The 19,280-nt window shown below is 45.2% G+C and overlaps 2 pseudogenes; both read left to right on the forward strand.

The window, feature by feature from the left end:
- Positions 1 to 6,072: 6,072 nt before the first annotated feature.
- On the forward strand, positions 6,073 to 6,192 carry LOC136650194 (5S ribosomal RNA; annotated as a pseudogene).
- Positions 6,193 to 13,126: 6,934 nt separating this feature from the next.
- On the forward strand, positions 13,127 to 13,243 carry LOC136650108 (5S ribosomal RNA; annotated as a pseudogene).
- The last annotated feature ends 6,037 nt before the right edge of the window (positions 13,244 to 19,280 follow it).

Consider the following 19,280-nt stretch of genomic DNA (forward strand, 5'->3'; position numbering starts at 1 on the left):
AGAGCTCCACTGGATCCTGCACATTCGTGTGGAGCTTGGTGCTGGACACAAACGCTCTTGTTTCACCGCTGACTTTTTGGCTGGCAATGAATCAAGTAGTCCCATTGCAGGGCTACTTCCCTCACCTAGGAGAAGGGGACAAAAGTCCTCTTCTCCCTAGGTACCGCCTGCAGCTTCCGTTGGTACACAGGATGTGGTGGCAGCCGTGTGCCATGGAAGCTCAGGATTGGGCTGCCCGAGAAGTTGGCAATATTCCTTGCCATTGATCTACAATGCCTGTTATTGATCCCTGGCAATTTGTACTCCTAGGTATATACATAGTCTCTGAAAATGGAGATGACATTTTAAAACTTTTTTTTTTAATTCCATTTTCTCTGCGAATGCTTTGTGAACTTTTTTGTTGAAAAGCAGTATACAAATATTCTTAATAAAGATGATAAAAATATTAAGACTGCTAGCACACCTCCCTGGCGCGCTAGCAGGTATTGCCAAGCTTCCCCCCCCACCAGCCGGCAACAGGAACCTGCTGCCAGCTGATTGGCTGGCTAGCCGAAAGGGGGCTGGGACGGGAGAGCTACTCAGGCACGCATGCGCCTGCAGGAGCTCAGTCTGTTCCTGGCAAGCAGGGCTGGTAGCTGCAGAGAGACAAATTCTTCCCGTATTAATCTAAACCTTCAAAACCCACATTTGCTAGTAGCCTTCACAACATCTGCAGCAGGCTGTTCTTCATGTTGGTTATACATGAAGTGCTTCCTTAGAACAATAACTGTTCTGTTCTGGAACAAATGATGAAGTCGCCCTGCCTGTGGCTGCATTCTTTTTTCAGCTTCTAGCACTAGAAGCTAGATGTTCTAGAAAGTTAGACGCACCAGAAAACTTTAAAAAAATTTTTTTTTTCCCCAGAGCACTCTGTTTGTGTTCTTTTTTCCAGGTTCTGGCATGTTCAGCATGCTAGAATTTCTACAAGTGAGCTTGGAGCTAGAAAAGATAGCCGCCACCTTGCTTATGCCACTACTGCCTATTTCCTATGAATATGAATGGAGGAACCAGTCAGGAACATGGCAGCCTCCATAGTGTGTGCAGAGTATGGTTACAACATGGCGACCGCCATACAATTAAGTTCAATGAGGGGATGCCATTTTCTCATTTTTAAACTAACCATTTTGGGAGCATGCTAGTAGCATGCTAGAAGCATCACTTCCGTCAATTAAAAAAGAAGAAGTCTGCACTGATATGTTGGCACAGGTGCCAGAAGCATCATAGTTAGCCAGAACAACCTGCTGGGGATTGGGCTGTAGCAGAATTCAGCTGTAACTGGGCCCAGATGCCAGTTATATCTCTTTCTATGAGGAAGGACCCTACTATGAGCAGCTCATTCTCCTAGCTTTCTGTTCTGGGTCTCAGCTGCAGCTCCAGATTTTAGCTCCTTCTTCAGCCCTGAGCTTCATATTGCGCTTCTTATTTCAATCTTCTTTTTCTTCCTCTTTATCATCACCATCATCATTATGGCTGCACAGAGTTCTAATTGCCGTACGGAACTCACTTGTGCAAACCAGAATTGAGCTCCGTTCAGCAATCGGAGCTCTGTGCAGCCACATGGACATGGCTACAAGGGGGATGCGAGCCTCCAGGACCCTCACGGATGCTTCATCAGCCTCCCAGTTTCACTCAAATATTGCTGGGACCTTGTGGCACCGTGATCGCTGTGGTGCTGTTGGGGACCCTATTCTTGGTCCGCTGGCCTTAAGGGGGAATGGCCCAGTTTACATGCTCAATGGTGGGTGGCAACCCACAGTTTGGGAACCACTGGGTACAGGATTGCAGCACAGTCTGTTAAATATTCATTTTATCATCAACTGTTTCTGTTGGTAACGAGATATTTTTTCGGTTTTACAAAGCCTCAATGCCTTAATTATTTAGCTGGAATTTACTAGAATGCCCCATGTGGTGTTGTTTCTTATTGTCTGAATCTAGCACTTAACACAGTGTTGTTCTGGATGCCATTAAATGTAATTGTTTAACAGCAATGATCTTTGTGTTGGTGTCGGCTGTTTGGGTTAATGAAGTTTTTCCTATTGCATTAAAGGAGAACAATATAGCGACTAATTTCATATTCACACTATAAATCCATTTAAGTCTTTGAAAATCAGATTTGTACATGTGCTTTCTGTGACTTCAAAATAAAGCAAGGGCCTATTAAACTATATATTTAAAAATCACAACAGGAATTGGATAATTGCGATAAAGAGTAGCGGGTTCTGTTAAGGATTTTCCCTCTGAGTCCCTCCAATGACCAAGATCCCCCAGTTTCAAAATGGGGGGCCAGCCAATTGGAGGGTGGAGAGGTAGGGCCAATGGGAAGTCTCTGGGTCAGAGTGAGGCTCTCTCTTTCTCAATCTTATTCTGCTGCAGGCTCGAAACTGGGCAGGAACCTCTGGGAAGCAAAGTTGCTGAGCAGAGCCCCAGGGAAAAGCTAGAAGGGATCCAACAGAAGCTAGTTGTGTCAGGCTTTGGCTGCAATCTTAACCACACTGTCCTGAGAGTAAGCCCCATTGAACAAAATAGGACTTACTTCTAAGTAGACCTGGTTAGGAGTGTGCCCTTTGTTTACTTTGAGTTTGTCCTTCCCTAACTGGAGTGGGATCCAGCCCACCCCAATTAAGGGGAAGTTCATTCATTGCATCGCAAGCTTGTTCAAATTGTTTTCCTCGTCAGTAAATAAAACCTTTTTGTCAAAACCCCTGCCTGTTCTGGATCAGTGGATGGTCAACCTCTCCACTCTGCAGCGATTTCTAGCAGAGTGAGACCAGCTAACAACCTTGCTGAGCCTTCTTGGGAAGGGTTTTGCCCAAGGAGCCCCTCTGGGAACCAGATTCTTGGGCTGGTGGCAGTGAGCAGATCTACCAGGTCTTGTCCCACCAAGTTTCAGGGTATACCAATTGGAGGCCTGGGAATGGGAAGGGAGTGAGTGCTGGGCATTAGGCATCACTGCTGTGGAGCAGCAGCTGGTCGCTGGGAAATCCCTCCCCCCCCCACCTCCATGACAATAATGAAATAAGGTTTCCTCTGGAAAAGTTTTTTTCTGAAGTGTGAAGCACTGCTTTCTAGACTTTGGATTAGTATCACATTCAAGAATGATTCAGAACTGCTGCTTACTGGCCCTTACTAAAGGGTCCCCTTCAACAGTCTGCTCCTAGACATGATTACTCAGAAGCTACTTTCTCTGAGTATAATGGGGCTAGTAATTAAAAAGGCAATGAATTCATGGATGTAAGCCACTGCCTCCCTGATTTCAATTATGAGGGCACGCGATATCTTCTCCGACACAAGTTATTGAGTTTGTTACTGTGCAATCCTCAGTGGCCGTGGTGGCTGAGCAGCTCCCCAGAAAGCCTTGCAGTACCACAGGCTCCATGAGCCACTAAGAATCAGTGCCACGGCCTGCCATGACCTGCCAAACATTGGGTTTCAACTTATTGGCAGGTCGTGACCCACAGTTTGGAAATCGCAGTTCCACCATTGTGTACGTGGTGGGTTGTTGACCGATGCGCGTACTTGTATATAATAAGCAGGTGGAATTTTTGTACAAAATTGTTGTTCTCATCCATTTTTGCCTGTTAACTGTGCTATAGCAAAATAGGTGACCTAATCCCACAGGAAGTTTATTCCATGCTATCTGATAAGATGCATGCTTTAGTGAATGGTTCAAGCAGCTTCCTCATGAGGAAGCTGACACCATGGCTTCCTCATGAGGAAGCTGCTTGAACCATTCACTAAAGAGGCTATGCCGTGTCTCCAAAACTAGACGTGATAGGGCAAAACGGATGCCATTTTTGGAATCGGCACCCCAAATTCATATCAAACCACCATAAAGTTTGGGAAAAACTTTTCTGACCCTCAATTTTGTAGGCCTGTGTATGTGGTGCCTGGATTATCATTTGTGTGATTCAGACAATACGAAGTTTGAAGGATTTTTTTCCCCCCTGCTAAGTGGCTGCCATAAGATGGAGTTTCTGGTTGCAGCAACAAATGTTAGAGCAATGCTCTGCTTTCAGTCTTCTATTTGCCCCTCTTTTTCTATTTATAGTTCAGTCTTTGTGAGCTCTGTACTTGCCTTAGCTATCAGTGTAACGGAGGGACTTGAGGGCAATCTAGTGTTAATTGTTCCATTGGGAGAGGAGACAACAGTTAATCTTTAAGTAGTTTTTGTAAGTGCTCTGCGAACGCTGCCTGAAGCGGTACATACCAGTTGCATAGAAAACAAGTTGGTTGGAGGATGTACACATTTTAGAACTCTCTTTTCACATCTAGGCCACGGCACTGCCTTCTGCTGTCAACACTACAAGTATGTGAGCTTCTCAGAGCGCTGAATGCGGCTTTCTGCAAAATAACAGCTTGCCATAGCCTGTAGCAAGGTAGATGGCAAAGAAGAATGAATTAGTCTTTTCTACTTTGACATTAATCCTGAAGGAGGAAGATTGTGAAAGGGCTTGTTAGTTACCACCTGCCATAGTGATGACAGTTTCTCGTAGAATCCTGCCATGCAATTCAAATCTGGTAGCCCTGTGATGGGCCCCTGCAGCGGCATGTTTGTGTTCCATGAAAAAACATGCCCCTTATTGTGATTTCTGCAGCAACAAGAGCCGCATTTACTTGCTCACTGAATGGGCGGAGGAGGAAGCAGGACTGTACCACTGGTCAAATCACCACCATCTATGTGTTTCCATTGGCCATGCCACAACGTCCGCACAGCGTGGGGGGCCTTGTTCACACATGCAGCTAAATGTGTAGATGTTGGGGCGTGACCAGAGGGACTGTGCCAACATTTGAGGCATCACAAGAGGACCTGACCCTCTGCCTCCTCCAGATCTCCACTTGAAGTAAATGTGTAGAGAGACTGAGGGTGCAATCCTAACCCCTTATATCAGTGCTTTCCAGCACTGGCATAGAGGTGCCAATGGGATGTGTGCTGCATCCTGCAGTTGGATGTCACTCACGGAGGCCTCCTCCAAGTAAGGGAATGTTTGTTCCCTTACCTCAGAGCTGCATTGCCCTTATGTCAGTGCTGGAAAGGGCTAAGCACTAAGGCAGGGGTTCCAAAATGGTGCATTGTGACACCCCGGGACATCGCAAGGCACTCCCCGGGGGCACTGCAGCCTGTTGTTCGGCTAGCATCAACACCACAACAGAACATCAAACAACAGTAGCACATGGTTTTTGCATTGCAGCTCCAGCACATGGTTTTCGCTTGTTTTGAAAAGCCCTTCCACCTGCCCTGAGCCTTTTACTGCTGTTTGAAGCTCCGCTGAGAGACTATAAACCCAGAAGTAACTGATAAGGATGTCAGCACCACTTATTTCCAGGAGCTATGCACTTTGTTTACAGCATAGGAGGGTGTCGCAGCTGGCTATGTCATGATCCACAGGGAGCTCCTTCTGCATAAACCTAATTGAAATGAATGGAAGTTCTATAAGGAGAGCTTCTGTTCATTTCAAACAAGCTTGTCGAGGCTGATCTAGTATGGTTCAACACATGCATATGATGCTGGGTGCACACCAGGCGAACATGACCCAGACCGGCCTCATGGGAGTTATCTTGGGCTGAAGGCACGAAAGTACCAGATCCCACAGGCCATAAGAGAGGGCCAAACTTCGGTTCTTCAAACTTCTCCCCACTGTAGCTGACTGGCTTAGGAGAAACCTTGCCTTTGGAGGAAGGATCCATGACTAGCTGTGCCTTGCTTGTTCAGCCGATCTGAACTGTGAACAAGGTCACATCCTGGGAGCATCCTACTTTGAAGTGAACAAAGGTGTTAGTGAACACACAAGAAGTGCCTTCAACCTTGGCCTCTGCTCACCAACGTCAACATAATCCCAGCTGAGAGCAGTGCAGTAATTGAGGTACAGGCCAGGCCTCCTGAGCAATCAAGGAGACATATGCTGTACGCTGAAACAGACATCTAATTTAGATAAATATAAAAACAGGGTAACAAGCATGTCAAGCAATTGGTTCTTGCCCAGAAGAGTGTCCATGACTTGGTATCATTGGTGTGTGTTTTCTTCGTAGCTGCTTTATTGCAGCAACTGTTACCCTGCACATGCCTGATCTCGTCTGATCTCGGAAGCTAAGCAGGGTCAGGCCTTGTTAGTACTTGGATGGGAGACTGCCTGGGAATACCGGGTGCTGTAGGCTTATACCATAGTCTTTCGGGACTGAAGGTTGCCAACCAAAAGAAGAGAGACTTAACATGTAAAAACGTTTCCCCCTCACTACAAATGAACTGCGAATGTACCTTTGCGACAGAACTGACAGACAAGTGTTTGCATCCCTGCCCACACCATCCTTCCATCACTCACTGCCATCACCTCCTCCTCCTGCAGCAGATACCTGAAATGGGGAAAATCCTCCCACAAGCACCTGCCTCCAGGGTGCTGTGCTGGCTTTTCCCTTGATGGAGGATAAGCAGGAAGCACCAAAGAAGGAAGCCTGTGGGCTAGGAGGGTGAAGACTGACAGGTCAAACCAGCATTAGATTAGATGGCATACATTTGTCTGTCACTTCACTTGCAGTGGGAATCTTGCAGCACAGCTGAAGCGGGAGCTGTGAGTAAGGCTGAGCTCAAAGAATTTCCTGCTTGTTGTTGGTGGGTCAGGAGACAAAATGGTCCCCTGGGATTGTCCCCGGTTCATAATTTTTCACTGCCACCTGCCTTGTGTTAGATGTCCCATTACTCCTTCCAGAAGTGACCCATTTTTCCTCTGAAGTTGTCAGTTAATGCCATACTGAATTCTGGATAAATACAATGCAGTAACTCATTTTTTTCAGCTAGGGTTCTTCCTTGAAAGTCTCTAAAGTGGCATTTTTTTTTTTACTGTTTTTCCTTCCTATAGTGAGTGTTGGGAGAGTTAGGACAGACAAAAGAAAATATTTATTTACTCAGCGTGTAGTTAATCTGTGGAATGCCTTGCCACAGGATGCGGTGATGGCATCAGGCCTAGATGCATTTAAAAGGGAATTGGACAAATTTCTGGAGGAAAAATCCATCACAGGTTACAAGCCATGATGTGTATGTGCAGCCTCCTGATTTTAGAAATGGTTTATGCCAGAATGCCAGATGCAAGGGAGGGCACCAGGATGCAGGTCTCTTGGTGTCTTGTGTGCTCCCTGGGGCATTTGGTGGCCACTGTGAGATACAGGAAGCTGGACTAGATGGGCCTATGGCCTGATCCAACGGGGCTGTTCTTATGTTCTTATGCCCACTGAAGGCATCTATCTCCGGACCAGATCAGACGGAAAGCTCTTCAACCTCTCCAGACTGAGAGCAAAATCCAAAGTCCAGATGAAATGTCTGCGTGACTTCCTCTTTGCCGACGATGCAGCTGTCACTACCCACTCTGCCAAAGATCTCCAGCAGCTCATGGATCGTTTTAGCAAGGCCTGCCAAGATTTTGGACTGACAATCAGCCTGAAGAAAACACAGGTCATGGTTCAGGATGTGGACTCACCTCCCTGCATTACAATCTCTGAGCATGAACTGGAGGTTGTCCATGACTTTGTGTACCTTGGCTCAACGATCTCCGACACTCTTTCTCTCGATACCGAGCTAAACAAGCGCATCGGTAAAGCAGCTACCACGTTTTCCAGACTCACAAAGAGAGTCTGGTCCAACAAGAAGCTGACGGACCATACCAAGATCCAGGTCTACAGAGCTTGCGTCCTGAGTACACTTCTGTACTGCAGCGAGTCATGGACTCTTCGCTCACAACAGGAGAGGAAACTGAGCGCTTTCCACATGCGCTGCCTCCGACGCATCCTCGGCATCACCTGGTAGGACAAAGTTCCAAACAACACAGTCCTGGAACGTGCTGGAATCCCTAGCATGTATTCACTGCTGAAACAGAGACGCCTGCGTTGGCTTGGTCATGTCGTGAGAATGGATGATGGCCGGATCCCAAAGGATCTCCTCTATGGAGAACTCATGCAAGGAAAGCGCCCTACAGGTAGACCACAGCTGCGATACAAGGACATCTGCAAGAGGGATCTGAAGGCCTTAGGGATGGACCTCAACAAGTGGGAAACCCTGGCCTCTGAGCGGCCCGCTTGGAGGCAGGCTGTGCAGCATGGCCTTTCCCAGTTTGAAGAGACACTTTGCCAACAGTCTGAGGCTAGGAGGCAAAGAAGGAAGGCCCATAGCCAGGGAGACAGACCAGGGACAGACTGCTCTTGCTCCCGGTGTGGAAGGGATTGTCACTCCCGAATTGGCCTTTTCAGCCACACTAGACGCTGTGCCAGAACCACCTTTCAGAGCACGATACCATAGTCTTTCGAGACTGAAGGTTGCCAATACTACTATACTATGCCCACTGACCTCAATTCTTCTCTATGGTCTTCGCCTCTTATGATGTCACTTCTGGGAGACCCTTCCAGGTTCTGTGGCTCTATTTCTACGGCAACTGTCTTTAGTAACAATCGTGCTGTCAGAGGAAGAGGGACAGACAATTCATTACTGCAGACATTTGCCCTAGAAACAGAGCTGCAGAACTCAGAAGAGTTTTTCAGCGATTTTCAGAGTACTCCAAATTCCCATGGCACACCTTCAGACCTTTCATGGCATATCAGTGTGCCATGGCTTACTGGTTGAAAATCGCTGCTCTAAAGGGACTCCCCCACCTTCCCTGCCAGAGAACAGGGCAACAAAATTGAGGGCCCATTTCAGCTCAACCCTAGCTGGAAAATGCCTTCTTATAGTGTATCTGTTGTTGGAGATGGATTATAGTGCCTGGTTTCGCCTCCCTAGAGTGTTGAATTGGTATGGCATGATAGAAAGATCATTCTTTCAATCTACTCATTTGTCACAGTATCTGCTCGGTTCACAACTTCCGCAAGCTTTGGGAGTGCTTCAAAAACCTTCCACGCTTGTTTGATGGACGACATCAGCGGGACAGAAGAAATCAACATGTACAGACCACGGGTAGGGATACTTCAGTCATGCTACATAATTCCTGTCCCTCTTGGCTTCCTGGAGGTAATGGAAACTTCTGCAGTCTGATTTCTTTTAATTGGTATTGAGGTTTTATTCCTAGAGGTTTTATAGTGAGTTTTATCACTGTTTTATTCTTGGGTGTTCTTTTATTGGATTAAAAGGCACTGAATTGTACATTCTGTTTTTATCATTCTCAGACTTCTGTATTAAGAAATAAAATAAACTCTGCTAAAAACTGTCTGTCTCCGCCTCTAACACTTAGGCCCCAGCTGCATTGTAAATTTGTGTTTGCTCTGTAACTCTTTAACAGTCATGGCAGCTCCCAAAGAATAACATGAAATAGTATTTGGTGAAGTGCTAAGAATTCTCTATTAGATATCGGTAGTGGAGCTGTCCCCTTAACATTCAAGGACCCCAAGAATCAAATACATGGAGAAGGATTATATGAGGGGGGCTGGACCAAATGTGTGCACTCAAAACATATCTCAAATGAAAAGTAGTGTATCACAAGATGTGGAAAACATTTTTTAAAGCCCGCCTATCTTTGTGGTCTTGGGATTTTGTAGTCTATGCTCATTGTCCCAGTATGTCGCTTATTCAATAATATTTGATCACCATGCGTTAAGGTCAAATATGGCTATTTGATGATGTCTAAAGTCATTACCCTGATTTCTTCTGACTGGGCAGGCAAATGCCTCCACATTGTCAAGGGAACCAGGTTGGTAATCCCTATGTTACTGTAATGCACTGGTAGCTTCATTGTGCAACTCTGCGGCAGCAAATTAGCAGGGTGCTCACCTCAGCTGGCTTAACCGATCCTTCTCCTCCCTCCACTCCCTGGATTGGAAAAAAGAAAGGAAGTATGGAGAAGAGCAGTGGGCTTGAATGTTGAAGAGGAAACTGGCACATCAGCAGATAAAGGGGACGACGACACACAGTTTTTGCCATGGCTCATGCACAAGGCGGTCTTGGGCCAGCACTGGATCTGAATGACAGTTTCCAGATTTCATTGTGAGAAAGCACTGCAACCCCTGCACATGCCCAATCTTGTCTGATCTTGGAAGCTAAGCAGGGTCAGGCCTGGTTAATACTTGGATGGGAGACCGCCTAGGAATACCAGGTGCTGTAGGCTTATACCATAGTCTTTCGAGACTGAAGGTTGCCAACCACTGCAACCCCACTACCCAAATCTTACACACCAAGCCCATGCCATTTGTGTCAATACAAAAAAAACAAACAAACAAACACAGAAGGAATGGGTCAGTTATGTGGTGTCCAGCACCCCTCCCCTGCCTGGTGTCAACTCTGAGCTAATCTGAAAGCATGTGATCTGGTACCTCCACATATTAACAAATCAGGATTTGACTCATTTACTCAGCAGATGACCTTAGGCAAGCCAGTCCCCAAGTACAATATCAGAATAATAATAATAATAATAATAATAATAATAATAATAATAATAATAATAATAATAATAATAATATTTGCCTTACATGGTGTTGTAAGGATTACATTGAGATAGTTCATGTGAAGCACTTTACAGACTCAGGAAACCACCATATAAATGTTGTGATGATTACTGACAGCCTGGAAAAACACTGCTACTCCCTCAGTGCAGGCCATTGCAACTTTTGTGATAGCCCCAGATCATTCCTTGGGGACCATCACATGGTTGAACTAAGTTTAACAGGTCAGGTTATAGGGTATTTTGTTATGTCCTATTAATCTGAGAGTCAAAGCTTAAGGTATACTTTTTAACTCTTGAACACAATACCTTTTTACTTTATGCACCTCCTCTCTTCCTTGCAATTTCTGAAAGGAAAAAAAAAATGACGTGATTATCTGTTCATCTGTGGATGCTCTAGATATCAATGTTCACTTCTATGAACTCTGATGCTTTTTGACCTCCTTTCAAAAATCAAACCGCTATGTCCCCAAACAGCAATTCCCATTCTACTGACATTACAAATTCTCAGAAAAGACCAAGTGCTTCTGAGATCAAAGCAGGGGGAAAAGCCAGCGAGATGTCAGTCAATGTCACATACAATGAAATAATACAACTTAAAAATGTGGGGAAAACAGTATTACTGCATTAACTAGACTTTTGTGATGGCTCCCATACAAATGAAGTCTTCTTTCACCTGCTCCTTTTCTGGGTGAACCACAACAGAAGCATTGGCAATTTCAGCTATTTCCTTCTACAGACAAACCCGAAGGAAGACAAACAGCCATTTGGAGCTCAGTGAAGAGAGAACTCTGACAGATACCTTGTGTCTGCTCATGCTCAGCAGAAAGGGATTAAAGGGAGACCTTTTCATGTGTATTTATTTGGAGAACTTCTTTGCCACTCTCAGGCTTGAGGCTCTCAGAGTGCTAACAGTGATCTAAAAATACCAGAGAAGAGCCAGGGAAGATAAACCCACATCACAACAAGATTAAAAACAAATTAAAAACTACAACTCTAATTAGCCTGAGCAAATAAGGAGGTCATCACCTGGTGTAGAAAAGAAAACAAGATTGGGACCCATCAAACCTTCTTGGAGAGAACACATCAGAATCACTTGCTATTGAGCCTGAGCCGTAGGTAGCTGCTGAGTAAGAGGTGGAAGTGAGGAGCTGGGTGAGAGTCAAGATGATAAGGTGAGCTCTCTGCATTTCACTTGCTTATTTTTGGTCTTAATATTTAGGTCTTCTTCCATTGCCATGTTAGAGATAGAAGCAACTTTGAAGGCATTTAATTCAGTGCCTTGTTCAATGTAGGCAACTGCTACAGGTGGCTATCCCAACCTCAGCTTAAAACTCGCCACTGCTTTCATGGTGCCTGCTGAGGGCTGAAAGTGACATCATTAAGCAGGAAGTGATGTCATTAAGAGATGATGGCCAGAAGATTTGTATCTATATCTATCATCTACTTGTCAAATTCATAATTCATTAGACCAATTTTCCGCTTCACGTGCAGGAAGTCCATGAATAGATTCCAATTGTCCATAAAAGTCTTTCCTGATTGCTCTTTAAGAAAAATTGTAAGTTTGTCCATTTCATCTAAGTCCTTTATCTTTACCCACCATTCTTCAACTGAAGGTACATCTGGAATCTTCCAATACTTAGCCTACAATACCCTTGCCACAGTCAATGGGACTAATGTCTGAGAAGACATGCTTAGGACTGTGCTGTTAGGCAATTTACATATTCTATAGGCAATGTATGCAATTTGTGCAAATTTACACCATTTTGTCAGCATGACTTCTGCAAACTTGAACATTTGTGGATTTGGGTATCCAGAAGTGAACCTCTATGGATCTAGTGGGCCCACTGTACATCTTACACTGCAATCCAATCCATGCTTACCTGGGAGTAAGTACCACTGACTACTTCTGAGTAGACATGCATCGGCTAGGGCCCTTAGAAAAGCATGCAAGGAAAATAATTTGCAGCCACTTTCTGTTGTGCAGCTGGTACTGTTCAAACTCTATTTCTGTTAGAAGCCCAGATCCATGTACTACATTTTTTTTTTGCAAATAAAGATAGCTAGGGAGATTATTAACCAGATGGCTATTGTTCCCTTATTTCCTCTAATAAGGGAAATAAGCTACTTTGAGAATCCAAGTCTGGTTTCAGTTCAGCACTGTGATAGCTTTCGGGGAGAAAAACATTAGTCAATGAACAAGGACCATAGGAGAGAGCAACAACTGACCAGTGGGGCAATTTCATTGCATGTCGGTGTGTGTTTTTGAAAGAAAAACACATTAGCTCGTGAAAGAGATCCCAGGAGAGAGTAATGGTGGAGAAGCGTAGTCATTTATTCTTTTTAGTCTTTCAAAAGAGAAAAAGACATACTAGCCACTTAGAAACCCTAAGAAAAGAGCAGTTTTGAGCAATAGAGCAATTATTTCTTGTGTTGTGTGTATGAAGGAGAGGGAAAAGGCCAACCAGTGAGGAAAAAAAAAAAAAAAAAAAAAACTCCTTGAGGACTCTTGGAGCCAAATGGTAGGGCAGGCATTTTAAATACTGTAAATACACTTCTTCTTTTTTTTTAAAGGAATCAACTGCAATGGCAAAAGAAATACAAATGAATAAGTAGTGCATTGGGTTTCCTAATGGAAATGTGACTTTAAAATGATGCAACTAAAAAATGTGACAACAGAGTGCAACTGTTACCCTGCACATGCCTGATCTTATCTGATCTTGGAAGCTAAGCAGGGTCAGGCCTGGTTAGTACTTGGATGGGAGACCTCCTGGGAATACCGGGTGCTGTAGGCTTCTGCCATAGTCTTTCGAGACTGAAGGTTGCCAATCAGAGAGTGTCACTAAGCTGAGTTACCTGTGCACCCCCCAATAATGACACCAGACAGAGGCTTTGAATTTATAATGGGCCACTTTATTGAAATTACAAACAGTGCAGCAGGGCTAACTAAAAGGCCCACCACCCAACATGCAGGATATTAAACGGGGGGGACGACACACGGCCCTAGCTGTCTGCCTCCCCCATGAATCTCATTGAGGATAGTATCTGACTCCAGGCCCTGCTCAGTCAGAAACTGAACCAGCCATTCATAGTCACCCCTGAAGGGTCAAGACAGCTGAACTGCTAAGCCCACAGGACAAGCCTTGCTGAGCTTCTGCAAGTTCAGTCAAGCAGCTTGCCAACCATCCCGGTTGATCCAGATAGACATCATTAGAGTGGTCCTGGCTCACCCCATGACCTTGCTGCTTCAGATTGGACATCAAGAAAAAACCTTACCTAACCTACCTTGCACGACTCCTGCTAAAGTGACCAGTAATAAATTAACTGTAACAGTGCCCTACCTAAACAACCATACCACCCTTGCCAGGCTAGGGTAGACCAAAAAAAATTAAAAAACTACCAGTCCAAGGCCAATCAGGATATTAGCAAAAATTTCCTACCCAGCCCTCAATGAGCGACCAGCTAATCTCAGACTAGATCCAGGAGTGGGCAGGCAGGGATGCTGGCCAGCTGAGTTCGGTCAGGCGCACACATACCCATTCCAAGATCAGATCCTGCCCAAGTGCAAACACCAATCAGAGGTCCAAAACCTTTCTCGGTTTGCACAAGTTGGGATGAAGCAATCTCTGTTTAGTGCGCAGGAGCATGCTAATGGTCTTTCTGTTGTCCTTTTGTTCCATATGAATGGCTGCATCAGTGAATGGACTTCTTTCAGAGTCTCCTGGGGTGGTGCACTCATTCATAATTCAGAAACCCATTCATAAATGGAGACGGTAGCCAGGCTTACCTAGGTGGTTGGGCAGTCTGAGTAGCAGCCCACAGCACTTCATGGTATCTGTGCTGGGAGATGCTATATATATTTTTTTAATGACAACGGAATGCATTCATCCAATTATGATTATACGGTATCAGAATGACGCATTGGATGGGAGGAGACCGCGCACACATGGTGCAGTGTGGAGGGGCCAGTCGACATAGGGCACAATCCTAACCCACTTTCCAGCACTGACATAAGGAAAATGCAGCTCCGAGGTAAGGGAACAAGCATTCCCTTACTTTGAGGAGGCCTCCGTGAGTGACACCCAACTGCAGGGTGCAGCACATGTCGCATTGGCACAGCTATGCCAGTGCTGGAAAGTTGGTTAGGATTTGGGCCATAGTGTCTGAAATGGCCTATAGTCTGTGGTTTGAATGGGTCCTCCACAAGAATGGTTAATTGCTCCATGCTCCAGTCTCCATAGTATTCTGTTGCTCCAGTGAAGTGGTGTGGGGTGTGGACCGCAATGGATGATGCACATGGGCGGCGGGGGGGGTGTGAACCACTACTGGCCAAAATTTTTAAAATCTTGGCATTTTTGAATAATGCCATCATCTATATACCAATCTATGTATAATTTCATGCGGAATGAAATGAAACAAACTGCATTGAGATTATGCTACCAAAAATTATAAGCAAAGAGCCAGTGGGGGTAAGGTGAGGGTACATCACTACACCCACAGCCCGGGGTGTTGACCCACCCACTGCTTGGGAGGAGGTCCACCATGGGGCTGACGTGCTGGCCTCCTGCACCAGCTGATACAAATCCTAGTGAAAACCTCTGCTCCAGTTTCCAAACTATTATGTCACTTTTTGTGAGAGTAAAGAGTAGCAACCAAGTATGACAAGTATGAGGTTGGGGGTAGTTCATACTGCAGGCTACATGCAGCTCTTCTAACACACTATTGTAGGTTATCTCAGGTGAATGTGTGAATCAGGTTTGAGAGGCTGAGTCCTCCCTCCCCATCTAGTGCTGATCATATCATCAGTAAGTGAGGTGGCCATTCATGCCTTGGCTCACAGGAATTTGCCTGAGCGTAATACCGGGAGACTATGTTATTTGTCAGTTCAAACTGAACAGCACAGTTGTTTCGTTTGCTGGGCTGGCGGCTTGTGATATGCTTAACTGATGTCATTTCCACACACATCAGGGAATCAGTCTGAATTAGCTAACAAATAAGCTTGAATTGCTGGTATTTAAACTCCGGCATATTACTGTTCACGGGGACACAAATGACTGAACCGCGAGGATTGCCCAGAACTGACAACATCTGGGATTCACTGCGGCTTCTTTGGGTTCTTAGCCGAATCTTTCAGCCTACCTTAATTGGTTGCATTTGAAAATGTGTTGTGACCTTTTCCAGTAGTCCCGCAGTCATTGCAATCAGCCTGTTTATACCCTCAAAGGACAGAACGCGTACATCTCACCAACTGGATGGCTGGTAGGAGCCTTGTCGACAGTGTGCTGTAATTAAGCAGCTGCAGAAATGCAGGCATCTGTTTTAGCCGGGCTAAGCAGCCGATTCAACAAAAGCGGAGCACACTCCTGATGAATAGCAATGACTTAGCTCTGTTGAGGGACATCTTAGCATCTTGCTGTGATTCCCTCATGAAGGCCCTAAGTGGGATGTTTACAAATAAGGTATGATACCTGTTCAGGTTGTGAACTGGTCTGTCCAGCTTGGCATTCGAGGGGTCAATAGCCTCACTGTCGTTTATGTGCCTGTTTTCCAAAACAAATTTTTGGATGTATTTCAGAATTATGTAGGCATGAATCTCTCTCTGTGATGCAAACAATCCACCATCAGACCTATAAAATCAGTGGCATAGCTACGTAGCTAGAGGGGGTGCAAAGCACTAAGTTTTTTACCACAGCATGCAAGCAACGTCATCGCAGCATGCAAACAGCTCTTCTCCTTCGAGTGGGAGGTGGTCGGAGCAAAACAGAGGCGTATGTAGGAGGAGTTTTGCTCCATTGCATGGAACGGCTCAGAAGGGGAGGGGAAGGGGCTGCTAGCATGCTGCGGTGAGCCTCCCTGCAAAACTTAACGCTTTGCACCCCCTCTAGCTATGCCACTGAATAAAATGAACATGATGAATTGATAAAGGTCAAACATTATGCTTTGAAAGTATGTCTCCTGTGTGGGAAGAGGCAGTCTTCTGCTTTTTGATAATACATTTCACGTTCTAATAAAATGACAAGCATTCATCAGACGGGAAAAATGATTGCCAGTTGTTTTATGAAGTCTGAATACAAGGGAAATCAATTACTCCAGGCTATGCAAATGTCTTCCCCATTTGAAAGAAAGGGACAGGAATATGACAACATGTTTTGGGTGATTTTGAGTGGCTTCACAACCCATAGCAAGTGGCAAAATTTTCATTCAGTGGGACTTGGTTTTTAAAAAAAACAATTCATGTTAATTGACCTCTATAAGGTATTTGGTAGTGATTAAGAGGGATCAGGCAGGCATGCACATATTACCCTACAAGACAAATGCATCCCATCAGCCTCACATAACTTAACAACAGCAACAATTTCCTTAAGTGCTCAAAACACTTCACATGCATTATCTCATAAAGTCTGACCACAATCCTGTGAGGTCCTTGGAGTAAAGGTGACATACAAATGCGAAAAATAAAGTAGGCTAGCATTGTCATCTATGGATTACAGATGGAGAAGTGAAGGTGAGACTGAAGTAGTAGGTTGCCTCAGTGAGGTCCAGAACAAGATGGCATTTAAACAGGGGATCCTACAGCCTAGAGCAGCAGTTCTCAAACTATGGGTCTGGGACCCACCAGTGTATCATGACTCAATTTTTGGTGGTTTGTGAAACTGACAGGGCAGATTATGCGCATTGAGGGTTAAACAAGTTGTTAGTCAGGGGAGGAATACTGCTGCCCAATCACTATTATAACCACATCCCTTGGCATTTAAACTGTAAATCAGGTAGCAGCCTCTAAGGCAATGATTTTCAACCCTTGTGCCATGGCATTGGTGTGCAGTGACTAGTTCACAGGTGTGTCATGGGAGTTTGGGGGAGGGTCATTTATTGGGGGAGGGTCAATTGTCAAAACACCAATGGTGTACCTTGATAATTTTAGCACCATGTCAGTGTGCCATGAGATGGAAAAAATTGAAAATCACTGTAGGGTCTCTAAAAAATTTGGGAACCACTGCTTTAGAGTCTAAGAGCATAATGAAAGTGTTAGCCATATATTATGTTGCAGGCATGTAAAGGTGCATACATGTATCCGTCCATACATGTGTGCACATGTTTGTGTGCAATGGGGACTGAACTCCTTGAACATTCAGAGTTGAATGTACTGTATGAATAACTGTACACATGTACAGATCGTCAATCATGGATTTGCCATACACCTATTGTATGTGCATTCAATGTGTGAAGAGGGCCAAATAGTCTGGTGACTCAGGGCCCAATCCTATCCAACCTTCCAGCACAGATGCAGTCACAATGCAACCCCAAGGAGAGGGAACAAATAGAGGAGGCCTCTGTGAATATTCCCCCACCTCAAGAGGCATGCCCCATTGGCATGGCTGCATCATTGCTAGAAAGATGTGTAGGATTGAGCTTTTTACCGCTGAAGCTTTCACTGGTGAAATGTTATTTTTATTGCAGCATATTGCTGCCACTAATGGATCAAAATAAGTAATGTCAAGTGAAAAGCAACTATGGCCCAAATCCTAAACAACTTTCCAGCACTGACATAGCTGTGCCAATGAGGCATGTGCTGCGTTCTGTAGTTGCGCGGCAGTCATGGAGGCCTCTTCAAGGTAAGGGAATGTTTGTTCCCTTTCCTCAGAGCTGCATTGCCCTTCCTTCAGTGCTGGAAAGTTGGTTTGGGTTGCACCCTATGTTACTTTCTTACAGATTTGGTCTGCATGCAACTAGCAGTTACTCCAACATTGGTTCCTTGACTGAGATGAGATGTTTCTTAGGCTTCTCCATATAACAAGCTTTCACTTGGAAATCTGCTTCCACCTGAAAGCTACATTTCTTACTGCTCTATTGCCTACAATATACATGTGTGTGAGGACGTAATCAGGTAATTGACCAGTTATTCAGTTATCATCCAAACAGTCAATTAGGGAAAAGGCCTTAAGTTGACTGTTCCAGCTACCATATCAAAAATCTCATATTTTTCAAGGGTGCTCCTGAAAGACAGCTTGGTTGGTTTCAGTATGGCATGATAATGAGAGCCAGCAATCTCAGTGGCATTTCCATGGCATCTCTCTGCTCCATTCTCTGGCACCTTTCAGAGTCTAGTCATTTTTTTTGATATGTAATGCTTCAGTAACAGGATACATTCCTTTCTGGAGCTCTGGAAAGAGAAAAATGTGCCTTTCTTGGACAGCAGCCGCTGACAACCCATCAAGTAGAACACGCTGCTGCCCGGCTGAGCACACAAGCCTTACCCCTTCTCTTCACCATCACCCCCGGGGGCATTCCATGGTGAGTCAGGATACATTGTTGTGCCTGCAGTGGGGGCTGATGCCAGGCAGAAAAAAAATAAGTCAAGTGACACATTGGTATGGCTTGCAGCAGACCACAACTTTATTGCTCAGTGCACTTTCCAGAGGCAAAAACACATCATTTTGGCACATGCAGGGGCAAAGACCCTGTGCCCAACTGCTGATAGTGCTATTTCCCCATTTCCATCTCCCACAACTGGGGTGGGAGAGTGTTCTGAAAGAGCTACAGGCATAAGTTTTTTCAATCCCCCCCAAGCTCCCAGTCAGTGGTAGGAACAGCGAACTGGTACCCTTGAGTGAGCTGGCCTTCAGGAATTTCAGTCCCTCCAGATCCCTCACTTCCTCCCAAAGATGGGCATGGAAGTAGAGAACTGATCTTGCTGCTCTGTGAGCTGGCTGTGATCCCTGCTTAGCTTATCAAAGTCATGTCCCAATTTTTGGTGGGCCACAAAACTGACAAGGCAGATTAGGCTCTGTGCATCAAGGGTCAAACAAGCTGCTACTTGGGGTGGGGGCGCTG

This window comes from Tiliqua scincoides, chromosome 4, assembly GCF_035046505.1.
Source record: "Tiliqua scincoides isolate rTilSci1 chromosome 4, rTilSci1.hap2, whole genome shotgun sequence".
NCBI lineage: Eukaryota > Metazoa > Chordata > Lepidosauria > Squamata > Scincidae > Tiliqua > Tiliqua scincoides.